General features: G+C 43.5%; 1 protein-coding gene across 5 annotated transcripts in view; it reads right to left on the bottom strand.

Annotated features, from left to right (window-relative positions):
* Positions 1 to 17,128, bottom strand: part of RGSL1 (regulator of G protein signaling like 1) — a 204,075-nt gene that overhangs the window by 55,088 nt on the left and 131,859 nt on the right. For 3 of the 5 annotated variants that reach the window (XR_006199023.1, XR_006199020.1, XR_006199019.1), the window contains exons 21-22: positions 10,731 to 11,053; positions 10,514 to 10,635 (exon numbers count right to left, since the gene is read on the bottom strand). The gene's annotated coding sequence lies outside the window, so the exon portion shown is untranslated. Of the gene's footprint in view, positions 1 to 6,127; positions 6,244 to 7,888; positions 7,963 to 10,513; positions 10,636 to 10,730; positions 11,054 to 17,128 lie in introns of those variants that run through there. The other 2 variants (XR_006199021.1, XR_006199022.1) reach the window with 2 other exon arrangements.

Below are 17,128 nucleotides of genomic sequence, written 5' to 3' on the forward strand. Positions count from 1 at the left end.
TGGGATACTACTTGGCAATGAGAAAGAATGAAATCTGGCCTTTTGTAACAACGTGGATGGAACTGGAGAGTGTGATGCTAAGTGAAATAAGTCATACAGAGAAAGACAGATACCATATGTTTTCACTCTTACGTGGATCCTGAGAAACTTAACAGAAGACCATGGGGGGAGGGGAAGGAAAAAAAAAAGAAGGAGGGAGCCAAACCATAAGAGACTCTTAAAACTGAGAATAAACTGAGGGTTGATGGGGGTGGGAGGGAGGGGAAAGTGGGTGATGGGCATTGAGGAGGGCATCTATTGGGATGAGCACTGGGTGTTGTATGGAAACCAATCTGACAATAAATTTCATATTAAAAAAGAACACACACAGTACAAAAAAAAATTTACTCCCATCTTAGCCAGTATTAACCAGATATAAATTTCCTTTTCAAAGATTCTTTTTCCATAAACCGTTTACAACTTTCTTTTTTACACTAAGACTTTGTCTCATGTTATCGCTCTTTTCCAGCCTCTGTTTGGAGAAACTTACTTTTTTTCTCCCCTCAACAAAAGTGCATTTCCATTTTTCATACCTTCTTTTAACTGAAAGCATACATCCTCCTTTTTATTTTATATGGAGATGTTTCCTTTCTTATTTCTAGCAGCTTTAACCACACATATTAATTAGCGTATGTGCTGCCAAAGTGAGGACTCATATTAATTAAAATTCTTAACTCTTAGAAACTAATTTCTAGTGAGATCTTAGTAGTAACCAATTATAAACTGTTACACCTGCTTTTTTTTGATTGGCAAATTTATGAATACATTTTATTCTAGAAATATGTGCTTCTTCATAGTACAATCTTTCAAATAAACATAAAACATGTCTACTCACAAACCCAAAATGTATCTTTATTATTTTTTTTTAAGTTTATTTACCTATTTTGAGAGACAGAGATAGAGAGAGCGAGCTCAGGGAGAGAGAGAAACCCAAGCAGGCTCTGTGCTGTCAGCACAAAGCCCAACAAGGGGCTTGAACTCACCAACCGTGAGATCATGACCTGAGCCAAAATCAACAGTTGGATGCTTTAACTGAGCCATCCAGGCACCCCCTCTTTAGTTTCTTTTAATTGGGAAGACCAAAGTAGATAAACCTACATTCAGTAATTAATGTTTCACTATTTTACCTTATTTGGAAATAATGTGGATATTCAATGAATTTAAATTATCACCTAACTTAGCAAAATTGTATAGTTCCAGGTTACCAAAAATTTTTGGAAGCTATTTAAAAAAAAATTTTTTTTAATGTTTATTTTTGACAGAGAAAGAGAGAAAGAAAGAGCATGACAGGGAGAGGCAGAGAGAGAAGGAGACACAGAATCGGAAGCAGGTTCCAGGCTCTGAACTGTCAGCACAGAGCTCAAATGTGAGATCATGACCTGAGCCGAAGTTGGAGGCTTAACCAACTGAGCCATCCAGGCACCCTGGAAGCTATTTTTAAGTATGCATACCATAAAATACCATTGTTGTTTTTTAATCTATAAATATTTATATTACTTACATCTATTTAAATCCTTTGCTCCCAAGAATTATGTTTAGATTACCCACAAAAACTTCATGAGACATTAGACAAATTATTATTCTAAGTTATTTTTTGCTGACAAATTTTGCTACAGGGATAACATGAACTTATTTGATTAATAAACCTGGATAGAATAAAAGTATTATATTTAATACTGATAACTCTAAAGACATATCTTTTTTTTTTTTTTTAAAGACAGGTCTATTTTCAATAAACCAACAATCTTAAATTAGTTTTAATACTAAATATTTTCCCAGATCATATAAACCTAAAATTCATTTGTTAGTGTTTCTATTTGAGAATTTTATGAATATTGGATTTATATAAGTGTTTAAATTTTTTAAGCCAAGTAAATGGAGTTCCTTTATGAATTAATTTTGGCAATACCTTCCAGAGGTAGAAAAATACCATATATATAATGTATATACATACACATGTGGAGATGACTTTTAAGATTTTTCTTTGTCCCTGGAAGTAACCTCAAGAAGGCTGTGCTGGTAGAGTTTGGGCACAAGATCCCTTTCAGCTGTGTGTATTTTAAAAAGGCCTCTATGCCTTTTTTCCTTCAAGCTCACATGACTGTGGACTGTTTACATTTCAAAGACTTGGTAAGATTTCTAACTTTGGGGAACAGAGAAAGAATGCATTTTTTTTTCTAAGAGTTTCAGGGTAATTGTATTATACCTTTTAGAAGTACAGGACAATTTTGCTTCAATATCCTCATCTTTATCTACAGCATTTTCAGAGAAATAGGTGAGGTTTGGAGGTTAGTAAAGATACATTAGTAAAGAGTTACATTTCTGGTTTTGCAGAGATTTACAAGACAAAGACAGGTTTTTTAATTGCCCCCAAAGACCTGAATTACAGCCTAAGTATTAGGGGACTGACTCACCTTTTTAATCAAACTTGCTACTTTATACTAGAGAGATTTTTAACTAAAATAGGTATCAAAAGACTTATGCCTTTGCAAGGTCTGTATAGAGCATTTCAACAAAAGCCTTGTTTCTGAATACACAATTCAACATTGGTTTCTATTAGTCCCTAAACGTGGCCTTCCGTTGATCTTTTGTAGGAGATTTTGGTCGCCTGTTTTATCTGTGAGGAGAATGTTGAGAATGGCCATTAATTTTTCTAATTCCTAATTTAGTAAGATCTTCTGAAAGTGGAGGTAAAGGGCTGTATAATCTAAAAGATCTGCTGTTCAGGGGACATGAATTTCATTTTGGTGGGGGTCTAGGATACATCTGCGAAGGACATTGCATAGGAACGTCTGAAGCTGGCAGAGCCAGATAACAGGGCCCTGAACAGTAGGCACAAAGCCAGCCTTACTACCAGTCTCAGGAGCTTGTATTAAATTCATTTCCTCGCTTTCAGCATTTATATGAGAAACCTATACACTTTGAACCTAGAGATCAGTCCAGAGCACTCCCTGTAAATCATGTAGAGAAAGGGAAGTTAAAACAGGCAGATGACACCAGATTGTGAGAAGGGAAATTGACATTAGGTGTGGACATTACTTTCTGTGTTGAGTCTAATTTCTTTTCTTTCACCTTATCAAGGGAATCCCTAAGGCTAGCTGTCATACTTACTTATAAGACAATTTTGAGAGCTCTATAGGATTTTTTTTTTCTTTCAAATATAGCCATTTTGAAGGATCCATTGTCCAGCCATTGACAAGTAGGATCTTACTTATCATCAATAGCTACCCATAAGCCTTTTTATGGAATGACCTGGAGGCAATTTTCCAGGCTTAGACCATGGATGCAAGAGGTATCCCTGGAGAGGGCATAGATGATGTGGACCGAAAGATCCAAAAGTTTACTACCAAAAATAGTTTAAGAAAGCAAAAGCCTTTGTTGTACTGGCTTACTACTGGATGGTGTAGTAAATATGGTGTCTTTGGTCCCAGGGAAACTTGAGACACCCCCAATCACAGACCTGCTAACTTGTGATGCTGGGCACATGCTACTGATATGTTTCCAGCACCAGTAAACAACAAAGGTTAAGATAATAAAGGTCCCTAAAGGGCTGGGACTTCTTGTTTATTTTTTTGAGAGAGAGGGAGAGAGAGAGAAAGAGAAAATGTGACTGGGGGAGGGACAGAGAGAGAATCCCAAGAAAGCTCTGTGCCACCAGCACAGAGCCCAAGGCTGGGCTTGAACTCATGAACTGTGAGATGATGACCTGAGCCGAAATCAAGAGTCGGTTGCTTAATTGACTGAACCACCCAGGGGCCCCAGGGCTGGGACTTCTTATGAGAAATTCTCCTGAGAGCTAGCATCAATACTGCTAGCAATTATGTGTCCTGAAACCCTGGTCAGTTTCATCAGCCACTAAGGTACACCCAAGTAAATATACCCTCCTGATGGTGGAGACCAGAGAGAATATTCTCACAGGTCACAAAGCCAGGCTCTTAGGACATAGAACAAGGCAAAATGAAAAACCTCATCCAGTTTTTACATATAGGAACCACAGCAAAATTTGTCTAAACAGACTCCAGCCTTATGAGAATCATGAACTCTCCACTTTGTGAGGTTGGTTCAAACAGAAGGCTGATAGATCCCATACCTGCCTTCCTCTATGGCGATTCCCTTTTATGACAAATGATACGAATACAAAGAAAAACTGTGACCATCTCTGGAAGAAAACCAAGGGTATGCTACCAATTTACCAGAGTTGCTAAGCCCAAGGAACCAGTTCCATGAATATTTTCTCCTACTGATCTAAATTTAGAGAGAGAGTAAAAGGACTCTCCCAGGGGCGGATATGGCAAGAATTCCTACCTTTTGCTGGCTTTTTGTCAGATGTCCCAGGATTTCTCAGCTGCAGCAGTATCCCGCTAGGAAAGTTTATCCTGCCAACTATGCTGTTGTGGAGGAAAAATTTTTTCTATTATTCAAGATTCTTCTAGCTGGCCTAAGAATTAAATGGACACATGACCGATTAACAGAAGATAACACAAAATTTAATTAACTGTGCATGGAGGCTCAATAGTAAAATTGAGACCCAAAGAAATGACTGAGCAGGTAGCTTTCATATTACAATAAGCTTGAGGAATTGGCAGTAAAAACAAAATTTATGTCTGAGACCTTCAATTAGTAAGGAATTCTAAACAGAATTTGGGCTGGGGTAGTAATTAGTAAAAGTAACAATGTTTATGTAAATAGCCTTTTGTGCTCTGAATTCGCTATTTCTGGTGTTAATGATGACTTTCTACTTTCTGTACAGGAAGGGTATCTTTCACATGAGAGATCTATTTCCTGCTTTCTTGAGACAAGAGGGGCTTTGGGTGTTCTTCTTGCACTATTTATTAAATGACTTCTAATTCAAAATGATCAATATGCCAAAATGGCACATTTTGGGGCAGACTACCCCTGACCCCTGTATGCACATTTGTGTAGATTAGGACTTAGAATGAGGCAGATGCCATGGACCCTCAAGAGACTGCTCTTTAGACCAGGATACTCCAGACACTGCTCAGTTCTAGGTCTTTGGCTTCCCAGACCTGTGCAGCAGGCATGTACGTGGTATGCATTTTAACAGCCACCTTTTTGCAGGTGGGGCCCTCCGGTGTGGAGGCTGGGCTGGTCTATACCACCTATGTAGCCTCCAGGGAAGGCGGAACCTACCTTCAAAACCTTCTGAAGCATCAACTTTAAATTGTAAGCAGTCAGTCTACATCCGACTAGCCGCCCTGATGAGGACCCAATTTTTTTCAGCAATCAAGGCACCCAGGTATCTCTTACTGAAGGTTACCCCTGCCAGACTGCCCAGCCTCACCCTGGAAAGGCATCCAGTTTCCTCCAACCATAACTTCAGGGGGAATATGTGCATTAGTGATGATTAGGGCTTGGAATTAGGCAGATGCTTATAATCCACAAAAGCCAACAGGCCATCTTTCAATACTTGGTCTGTTCCAGGTCTCTGGCTGTCCTGACCCACATGGCCCACACATATGCTGTATGTCCCCCTGCCCCCCAATATCCAGCCACAGGAATCCAAGGCCCTCCAGGCACGTGAAGCTCAGGCTAGTCCTCAACCTCGGCATAGCTCCCTGGGTGGAAGAATCCCTTACCTGAAAGTCTTTATGAGGAGGCAGCTTTGAACAGAAAGGCAGTCCACATTTGGACTGGTTCTCTGATGAGGTTCCAGATTTCCCTAGCAATCAAAGGTAACTGGTGTCTCCTATCGGAGGACATCTGGCCATCTGCCAGGACCTACCCTGGTAAGGCAGGACGTCTTACTTCTGATCTGCCTTCATGGGAAATATGAACATCTGTTTAAGTTCGAGCTTGGAAATAGATACCTTGTACCCTAAACAGCCCCCTCATGTGACTGGGCTTGTGCCCATATTTTTCCTGCAACAGGTTCCTGGCTACCCTGACATGTACAGCCTGCAATGTGCAGTATGTACCCACCTGTCAGCCTTGGGTAGCTGGGGCACTGTAGGCCTCTGCAGCTCCAAATGGTCCTCATCCACTTGCATTACAGGGCAGAGTGTGCAGAATCCCAAAAAGTCTTTCTGAGGCATTAGCTTTAAGGGTAGAAAGAGCTCCCATTTGGACCAGCTACCTGATGAGGTCCTGGGCTTACCAACAAGCAAGGCTCCTAGATGCCATTAGTAAATGTTTCCTAGTCAGGCCACTTGGCTCAGTCTTGGCAGTCCAGATTAATAGTTTTATCTTCAAGGAAAATATGCAAATTTGTGTAGGTTAGGGTTTGGAATAGGCCAGATGCCATAGACTTCCAAAAGCCCATTCATGAAACAGGGATTCTCCAACATTGCCTAGGTCCTGGCTTCCTTACCTGAACATCCCACGTATGCTCAGTATGTCTCCTGTCATCTAGACTTGGTCAACCAGAACCCTCTAGTCCTGTGGAGCTTTGGTCAGTGCCCCATCTGCAAAGCATTCAGTGTGGTGATAGCTCATCCCAAAACGTATTTCCGAGGTTCCATCCTAAACTGGCATTGTCAGTCCCCCTTTGGACTGGCTACCTGATGGGATCCTGAGTTTCCCCAGCTATCAAGGCTTCCAGGTATATCTTTTCAGAGGGCACTCCAGAAATCCCACCTGATTCCTCCAGCTGTGCCCTCAGTGGCAATATGCACATTAATGCTTGGAATTAGACAGATGCCAGGGACTGCCAATAACCCATTCTTATGACCCAGTGTCCCCAGACACTTGCCCTGTTTTAGGTCCCTGGCAAGCCTGCCCTGTGTGCCTACACATGTGCAGTATGTATCCTGTCAGCTGCCCATGGGCAACCCAGGCGCTCCAGAACTGTGGAGCTAAGGCCCCTCTACAACTACCTGCATAGCCTCAATGTTGGAGGGAACCCATTTCATGAAAATTACTGAGGTGGCTGCTGAAATGAGATAGTTCCTATGTGGACTTAATGTCTGCTGGGGTCCCAGTCTCCTGCACCAATCAGGGCTCCTGGGTATCTCTTATTTGAGGGTATCCCACAGCACCCCACTTGGTTCTACCCTGGAAAGGCAAGCCAGATTCTTCCATCTCTATATTCAGTGGGAATATGCACTTTCTGTGTAGGTTAGGGCTTAGAATTAGGGAGATGCCAGATACCCTAATTCCACACTCTTGTGACCTGCCCTTTGCCAAATCTTGCCCTATTTCAGGTTCCTGGCTACCATGACCTACATGATCCACACATGCACAGTACATGCCCTGAAAGTCACCCTTGGGTACTTGGGGCCCTCCAGAACTGTGGAACTAAAATTTATTTCCAACCATTGCACTTCAAACATACATTTAAAACACTGGTGGAAGGAGCTCATTTCCTGAAAATGGCTCTGAGGTGGGCATTAGTTACTTCAGTCCCCATTTAGACTTACTGTCCACTGTGGTCCCTGACTTTTATAGTAATCAAGCCTCTAAGAGGTGTCTTATGGAGGATACCCTGGCTGGGTAACCTTATCCAGCCATGGCAAGGCAAGCTGCATTACTCTAGCTTTGCCTTCCGTGGGACATTGTGCTGGGTTAGGGCTGGTAATTAGGCAGATGCCATGTAACCCAAGAGCCTGAACCTATGAGCTGCCCTCCCTGGATGCTTGCCCTGTTCCAAATACCTGGACACCCTGACTTTGGGGAGACACACATGCATAATTGTATCCTGTAAGCCAGCCTTGAACAGACCGGACTTTTCAAGTTTGTGAAACCCTGGCTAGGCCCCAACCACAGCGTAGAGGGAGTCCACATTTTGAAAAACTGCTTTAATCAGAAAGCTGCGAATGGGTGACAGTCCCCATGTGAACTTCCTGCCTGTTGGATTCAGGGCTTCTCTAGGACCAGGACTCCCAGGTGTTTCTCAAAGGAGGATCCCCGTCCTGCTGGCATGGCTGTTCCATGGCAATACGGTTGAAAAATTTACAGCTCCGCCTCCTGGGGGAATATTCCAGAACGGGTTGTCATTGCGCATTAGGCCAATGCCTTGTAACCCAGAATGCCTCCTCCTGTGACCCAGCCTCTCCTGACGCTGCCCAGTTCAGGTAGCTGACTACCTTCACTTTCACAGCCTGTGCACTTCTCACTCTGTCAGTGAACTCTGGGCTGTAGAGGGCTCTCCAGGCTCTGAAACTCTGGCTGGAATCCGACTACCTGAATGGCCTCAGGATGCAAGGAACCTTGAAAATCTGTCTGAGGTGGCAGCTTTAACCTGGTGATGGTCTGTCCCCATGTGGACTTGCTGCCTGATGTGGTCCCAGGCTTCTCTAGGAACAGGACTCCCAGCTGTCTCCCATTGGAGGACACCCTGTCCTGCAGGCATGGCCCTTCCCTGGCAGGGGATTTGGAAAACCTCCGACTCTATCTTCAGAGGGAATATTAAACAATGGGTAGGTGGGCCTTGTGCATTAGGTTGATGCCTTGTTCCCACGGTAGCATCCCCCTATGACCAGCCTCCTTGCCAGTCATTGCCCAGTTCCAGGCCCCTGGCTATCTTACTTTGTGGGGCTCATGCCAGTGCACTTCATACCATGTCACCTGGCCTTGGGATGCAGGAAACACTCCAGACCATAATGCAACCTCAATGGCTTGAGGAGGCTTGAGGAGTGTGGAGGGAGCACTCCCCTCCCCCCAGGCTGTCCTGAGGTAGCAACTTCAATCCAGCAATAGTCTGTCCTTATTTGGACTGGCTGGCTGCCTGATGCGGTCCCAGGCTTCTCCAGCAATCAAGACTTCTGGCCATCCCAATCAGTCATGCCCTGGCAAGGCAGTCCAGATTTCCCCATCTGTACCTTCAGGGAGACTATGTACATTTGCATAGGTTGAACTTTGGAAGAAGATAGAACCCAGGTACCCCTACCCAGCTCATGTGACCCAGACTCCCCTGACACTTGCCCTGTTACAGGTCCCTGGATACTCTAACTTGTGGGGTTTGCACATATGCGATAAACCCAGAATGTCCCCTTTGTGCACCCAGGGCTCTCCATGCCATCCCTAACCACCTGCATTACTCAAAGGTGGAGGAGACCTATCACGTCAAAGTCATCTGAGGTGATTGCTAAAATAAGTGACAGACCCCATGGAGACTTCATGTCAAACACCCCCTGGGCTTTTACGGCAACCAATCCTCCCAGGTGTCTCTTATGGGAGAACATCCCAGCCAGCAGTGCCTCCTCCAACCCCCCCATCCAACCCAGGCACAGCACTTAAGATCCCTCCAGCCCTGCCTTCAGGGCAGTTCTTTGTATTTGTGGAGGTTAAGGGTTGGAATTAGGCAGAATCCAGCTACCCCTGTGAAACTGAGTAAAGGAAACCTTACTAAATATTCAGGGGCATCCCTGAAGAGGGAGCAGCCTGCATAACCAGCAAGGGGAAGGAAGAGAATTCTTATCTCAGCAAGGGAGGACACTTTCCACATAGGAGTTTCTTTCCTGCATTTGAGGAAGGAAGAGCTCTCCCCACCCAGCAACAGTGCACTGACCACCTCTTATAGCCCATGAGAAACCATCACAACCTTGAACTTTTCTCTAATGAAATTTTGTTCAAAAACCCTCCCAAGTTTCTTCCTAAAACCTAATAAAAGCTGACCTTCCTTTTGTCTCTTCCAACTTGCCTGTGGCTTGCCATCGTTTGCTTGTCCTGAATTGCAATTCCTCTGCTATTCCCAAACAAACTCATTTTGCTAGCAAAATAACTTGCAATTTTATTTTTTGTTTGACACCCCCAATAGCCCCCTCCTGTAACCCTGTTCTGTGGAATATTACCCTGTTCCAGGTCCTGGGCTGCCCTGACCTGCAGGGCCTGTGCACTTACAGTCCCCACCCCCAGTCTTGGGCTTCAGAGGGCTACACTGACCTATGCAGGCTGCTCAGGTGTGGCCTGCATACTGCCAGCTGGTATAGTGCTGCCCAGGGCACTCCAGGCCTGTGGAGCTCTGGCCAAACTTCAGCCACCTCAGTCGTCTTACGGTGGATGGTGGCCACAACCTGAAAATCTTTCTGAAGCCCCAGCTTACAGTGGTGACTATCTGTCCCCTTTTGGACTGGCTGCCTGCTGGGGTCCTAGGCTTCTCCAATAATCAAGTCTCTTAGGTGTCACTGGAGATTCCCAGCCATCCTGCTGGGCCCCACCCAGACAAGGCAGTCCTGATTCCTCCAGCTCTGTCTTCAGGCACAAGATATGTGCATTTATGTAGGTTAAGGCTTGCATTAGGCAAATGCCAGGCACTCGCAAGTACCTGTGTCCTTGTGGACAGGCCTCACATGACACTAACCCTTTTACAGGTCCCTGGCTACCCTCACCTGGTGACCCACACATGCACAGTCCCCACCCTGTAAGCATCAAGCAGATTAGACCCTCCAAGCTTGTGAACCTCTGGCCAGGCCCCAATCACCTACATAGTCTTCAGCATGGAGGGAGCTCATCTTCCAAAAATTGCTCTGAGCCGAAAGCTGCAAATGGGTGATAGTCAGTCCCTATGTGGACTTACTGCCTGATGGGGTCCTGGGCTTCTCTAGGGACCAGGACTTCAAGGTGTCTCCAAATGAAAGGTAAGCTGTCTTGCTGGCAGGTCCCCACCCGGGCAAGGCAGTTGAAAACATCCAGTTCTACCTTCAGAGGGAAAAATCGCACAATGCATAGGTAGGTCTTATGCATGAGGTCGATGCCTTGTACCCCCAATCCCCCCTCCTGTGACCCGGTCTCACCTGATATGCTCTGTTCCGGGACACTGGCAATCATGACCTGCCAGCTGTAATGTACATTCCACACCGTCTGCCAGCTTTTGGCTGTTGGAATCCTCCAGGCCTGTGAGGCTCGAACCAGTTGCCTATCACCTGCTAGCCTTCAGGGTGGAGAGAGTCCACACCCCCCAAATTTTTCTGAAGCCCTAAGTTAAACTGGGAACTCTCAGGCCCCGTTCGAACTGTCTGAAAGGGAGCTGACTTCTCCAGCAATTAAGGATCCCAGTTGTGTCTTATAAGGGGGCATTCCAGCTGGTCCTAGTAAGGCCGTCCAGATTTCTCCAGCTCTGCTTAAAGGGGAAAATACACATTTGTTAGGTGAAGCCTTATAATTAGACAGATGCCTGATACTTCTAATAGTCTGCTCTTGTGACCTGGCCTTACAAGACACTCACCTTTTCTCAGGTCCATGGCTACATTAACCTGCACAGCCCACATCATGAGGAGCATGTACCCCATTAGCTGTCCTTCAGCAGCTGGGGCCACCAGGCCTTTGGAGCTGAGACCCATCCCCAACCACCTGCATAGTCTCAAGGGTGCAGCGACCCAACACCCTGAACAGCCTCTGAAATGGGAGCTGGGCAGAGCCCATGAAGACTTAGTGTCTGCTGGGTTCTGGGGCTTCTGCAGTAATCAAGGTTGCCAGGTGTCCTTATTAGAGGATACTCTAGTCAGACCGCTGATTAAACCTGATCAGGCACTCCAGATTACTCCACATCTGCCTTCAGTGAGAACGTCTATTTGTGTAGGTGAAAGTTTGGGATTAGGCACATGTCCGTTACCTCCAAAGCCTCCTCAGGTGACTGGATCTTGCCCAACATTGCCCTGTTCCATGTCCCTGGCTTTACCTGTGTAGCCTGTACATGCGAATTATGCACCCAGAAGCTGGACTTGGGCAGACGCAGCTCTCTAAACTTGTCAATCTCCCACCAGGCTCCAATCACCCTCATAGCTTTTAGCATGGAGGGAGCCCACCTTTCAAAAATCACCCTGAGTGAAAGCTGCGAATGGGCAATGGTCCCCATGTGAACTTGCAGCCAATGGTGTCCTAGGCTTCTCTAGGGACCAGGACTCCCAGATATGTCTAAATGGAGGATATCCTGTCCTGCCAGTGTTCCCTCCCTGGCAAAGCAGATGGAAAACCTTCAGCTCTGCCTTGTGGGGAAAACTCCATATGGGCTTGTAGGCCGTGCATATTAGGCTGCTGACTCATACTCTGAATAGCCCCATCCTGTGACCTGGCTTCCTTCAACTTTGCCTCGTTCCAGGCTATCCTGACCCACGCAGTGGGCACATGCAGTCCACGCCTCATCAGCAGGACTAGGGCTACAGGGGATGCTCCAAGCCTGTGAAATTCTGTTCAGAACCCAGTCACCTGAATTGCCTCAGGGTATAGGGAACCCTCCACATGAAAGTCTTTGTCAGGAGGCAGCTTTAAATTTGTGACAGGTTGTGCTCATTTGGATTGGCTGTCTGATGGGGGTCCTAGGCTTCTCCAGCCTCCCAGGTATCTATCATCCAAGGATATTATTCCCGGCCCCCAATGGCCAGACAGTCCAGATTCTTCCAGCTCTGCCTATGTTGTGTATTGGTTTGGTATGATGTCAAGTCCACTTGTTTATGAGAAGGACAAACTGTTTTCAGAGGTAAAGTTGTTTTGATATAAGAATGAAGGAAGTTGTGTCAGGACATCATCGTCTCATCTGTTCTCTCCCATCAGAACTCAGCAACTCAGCTGCTGAGGGGCCTGGCTGGCAGCTTATCAATGAAAACAGATGATGTAACTGTCAAGGAGACATGAGACCATAAATAGTGAGAGCTGTGGGGACTATTGGAGAATGCTCGCTCTGAGCAATCATAAACTTTGCTGATTTAAAATAGTTCCCAAAGACCCTGAAACAATTAGTTTCTGCCCCCAGTAAAGGCAACTCTCTTAGAAGCAGGGGCAAAGCCAAGTAGCATCGTAGGGAAGATCATCTTGCCAAACAACACCTGTGCCCTTGTTCCCTAGCAACAAGCTCTAGCAACACAGAACTTTTGCACTGACTTCTGGATGTCAGTTTTCACTTGACTAAGCCTCTCTTGAGTGTCAACTCCTATAAAGTGTTAAAAAGAGAAATCCAAAATGGAGTCCTTTGCCCCCAACAACAACAAACCAAGATTTAGTTACAATTTCACCCTATCCCAGGAATGTGGCCTTTTATTTATTTTTAAAAGTACTCTCTAACACCCATCATGGGGCTCTAATTCATGACCCTGATATCAAGAGTGGTATGCTCTTCTGACTGAGCCAGCCAGTTGCCCCAACAATGTGACCTTTTAAAAGTGAATCTGGGGGTACCTCCGTGGTTCAGTTGATTAAGCCTCGGACTCTTGATCTCAGGGTCATGAGTTCAAGCCCAAACTGGCCTTCATACTGGGTGTGGAGCCTACTTAAAAAAAATTAAGTCAATCTGAAATTTCCTGATTGGCATCAGTGAGTTGATCTGCATGATAACAAACCCTGCTGGTCCCTCCCCTCTTCAAAGAAGCTGTCATGGCCTGAGACTAAACTTTCTTTTCTTTTGCTGATAATTTCCTTGCCCCATTCTCCCTCCTATAAAAACCTTCCATTTGTACAACTCCTCAGAGCATCTCTCTACTTGCTATTTGTGATGCTGTTGGATTCATAAATTGCTTAATAAAATCAATTAGATATTCTAATTTACTCAGTTAACTTTTTTTTTTTAACAAAAGTATGCCTCAACTAAATTTGGACTTTATTCCTATCATCTCCCTTTTCCTGGGACAATAGTGTGGTTCATTTATCATTGGTTCGGGCTATAGCATTTCTTTATTGGCTTTATTAAAAGACATTACTACCCTGTGTGCAGGTGGCTTGTAAAATTCCCAGTGAAGCTGTGTTGGGTACATTTTTGGCAAAGACAAACTCAGTCACTGAGCTTTAATTCACCTCCTCAAACAAAACAATTGGTATAGTCTGCAACCTGAACCAAAGTAATAATAATTAACAGCAGTCATTGCTGTGAAATATGTCATATTCCATTTAAATTTGAAACAAGTGATAAATTATAATAAATTTATATTAACAAAAATCTTAAAAAGCCCATTAATGGCTTGACAAATTTTAAACTTAAGATACTGTTTACTATTTATGGCATCTTATTGAAATTATAACCAACCTTTGAATAGACAAAATTGATAGGGCTAGTATAATTTGGATGCTAATGTTGTCCGCAACAATTATCTTATTCTGCTTTACCATAGTACAAATCATTTGGAATCTGATTAGGCATCTCTCTGATAAAACATATATTGAACATACTTGTGAAAGGCAGCAGAACAATAGCAAATATACCCGACTTACGAACCCTTCCAAAATGATCCAAGAGGTGATTTAGGGATAGAACGGATTATATATTACCATCTGAGGATCCATAGAGACCTATTGAAGACTTTGGGCAAAAGTTAAAATTAAGGAAACTCCAGATATTGGCCTGATCAACCAATGCAGTCAATTATATCTTGTATTAGAGCAAGTAAGGAAGATCTTCTAGTGCTCTTATTAGAAGCATTAGAGTAACACAGATGCCAACAGGCAGAAAGGAAAAGTACCAGCACAAACAGTTATCTCCAGGGATGCCTGGGTGGCCCAGTTAAGTGTCTGACTCTTGATTTCCACTCAGGTCACGATCTCACAGCACAGGTCTCTCTCTCTCCCTCTCTCTCTGCCTCTCCTGCACTCGCATACTCTCTCTCTCTCTCTCTCTCTCTCTCTCTCTCAAAATAAGTAAATAAACTTAAAAAAAAAGTTATCTCCAGGTTAGGAAGAAACCCATACCCTTTTGCCTCTAAGGGCACCAATCTACATTTCAACCATTTTGACCCTCATAACATTAGCTAACTAGAAGCTAAAAGCCCATGATAATAGACAAAACTACAACAAATGATTAATATGGAACCAATCAGAGTCATTGAAGAGAGAACTAAAACCAGATAAGAAATGACAAAAATTAGAATGGAATTCCAACAGATTTGGACACAGAAACTCAGTGGCTATTAGATTTGTGGTCCAAAGGAAGACAAAACCTGATCCTCACAAAGGTAGAGATTATGCACCTAAAACCCATTATCATTGATGCTAAAATGAATCAATACTCAGAACATCTGGGGGAAATAATATTAGTTTACAAAGATCTTTGTTTATATGGCAGCAAACTGGAGATTAAGATGACCTATACCTAATATATCATCTCTTAACAATATCTCCATGGAAAACAGTGAATGCTATTAATATATTTCATTTCATTATTATATTTCAGTAGTATGAAATTAGGACTATTAACTATGATTTATGATAGGGGCGGACATCCTTACTGATACATGTGGAAGCAACAAAGCAAATTAAAAGTTCAGCCTAAAAGCTGTGCACTACAGGATAGAACAGCATTATTTACAGTATTTGTGTGAGGCAGAAAAACAGAACTGATTGACTTGATAAGAACAGCTGAGAGGCTAACTTAAGCTAAAGGCGATAGCTTTGGGGCATCTGGGTGGCTCAGTTGGTTAAGCTTCCAACTTCGGCTCAGGTCTGATAGCACCATTCGTGAGTTCAAGCCCCGTGTCAGGTTCTGTGCTGACAGCCTAGAGCCTGCTTTGGATTTTGTGTCTCCCTCTCTCCCTGACCCACCCCACTCACACTTTGTGTGTGTCTCTCAAAAATAAATAAAACATTAGAAAAAAAAGATAAGGCTATAGTTTTAAGCCTCATGTATATAGACATAACAGGCTTACACCTAATGAAAATAAACCAAATTAAAATAGACCATTTAGACCTAAATCTATAAGGCCCTTTTGATTCCCTAAACCATTTAGACCACCGCTCTTGGAAACAAATTATAAAAACAGAAACTCAAATAAGAACCTGAGAAAGTGTGTACAGTGGCAGAGAAATGGAAACAGCCAAGCTTTTATGTTAGACCTATAGAAAATAAACCTACACATAACCACCAACCCATTTACTGTAAATACTAACTGCTTTATAAAACCTAATCCCATTAATAGACAAGCCACTGATAGCCAAAGGAATGCACACCCCACGAGCCCCCCATGGGGACTCAGTGGTCTCTGTCTCTTGGCCCGAGTCAGAGACAATCGCCCATATATTACAATGGCCATATCAATAGAAACCCCTTTTGCAAGCAGAGATATACATAAACTACTATGTTGTTAGATACAGGGTCCCAGGTAACAATGATACAGGGATATCCTACTCATTTAGAAAATTTTAACAATAAAAATGGATTAATTGAAGGATTAGGAGGAAAATTAATTCCAGGGAATGGGTATATAGATTTTAACAATTGAGGATAGAGTGTGCATTAAAGCTAATTGCTTATAAATACCAATTTAGAACTCATTCTAGGAATAGAGGTAATAGGACATAAAATTTGAGGAAAATATTCAAGAACCCCTAAAGGAACAAATTATAGTGCTTATTAGTTCACATTATAATAACCCAATCAAACCTATTAAAAAGCTGGATGAGGGGTACCTGGGTGGCTCAGTCGGTTGAGTGTCCAACTTTGACTCGGGTCATGATTTCATGGTTCATGAGTTCAAGCCCCATGTCTGGCTCTGTGCTGACAGCTCGAGGTCTGGAGCCTGCTTCGGATTCTGTGTCTCCCTCTCTCTCTGCCCCTCCCCTGCTCATGCTCTGTCTCTCTCTCTCTCTCAAAAATAAATAAACATTCAAAAAATAAAAAGCTGGACGAGTGTTATAGGTTTACAGTAGATTTAAGAATTTAAACAAATAACCTCCCCAAATTAGGGGGCAGAACCCAGATATAGTCACTTTCATAAGCAATATCACTACTGAATCTGGAACTGATTACATAGGAATAGACAAGGAGAGCTAACCCATGACTGCATTCACGTGAGAAAGCAGATGATATCAGTTTATTAGGTTACTAACAGAATAACTTAACAGCCAGTAATAGCCCACAACCTTCTAACACAAGGCATCCAGGCCTTTCAGGAAAACACAAAACACACAAACCAGCACTTGTTATATGATGACACCCTTACTTGTGGGGATAACTTGGAACAGACTAGAGTCACAATACAGTTAATAGAATACCTTACACTCAGAGAATGAACAATTGACCCACATAATTTTCCAGGACCCCACACTACAGTAAAATTTCTAGGCATAATTTGATCCTCTGAAGGAAGAAAAATAACCAACACAGTTATAAAGAAGACAGCATATGAACTCCTACCACAAAAGCAGTAGCTCAGAAACTGATAGGACTGTTTGGGTCCTGGAAAGAGCACATACCACAGATGAGGATCGTATTAAA

Source organism: Panthera leo, chromosome F3 (assembly GCF_018350215.1).
Source record: "Panthera leo isolate Ple1 chromosome F3, P.leo_Ple1_pat1.1, whole genome shotgun sequence".
Lineage (NCBI taxonomy): Eukaryota > Metazoa > Chordata > Mammalia > Carnivora > Felidae > Panthera > Panthera leo.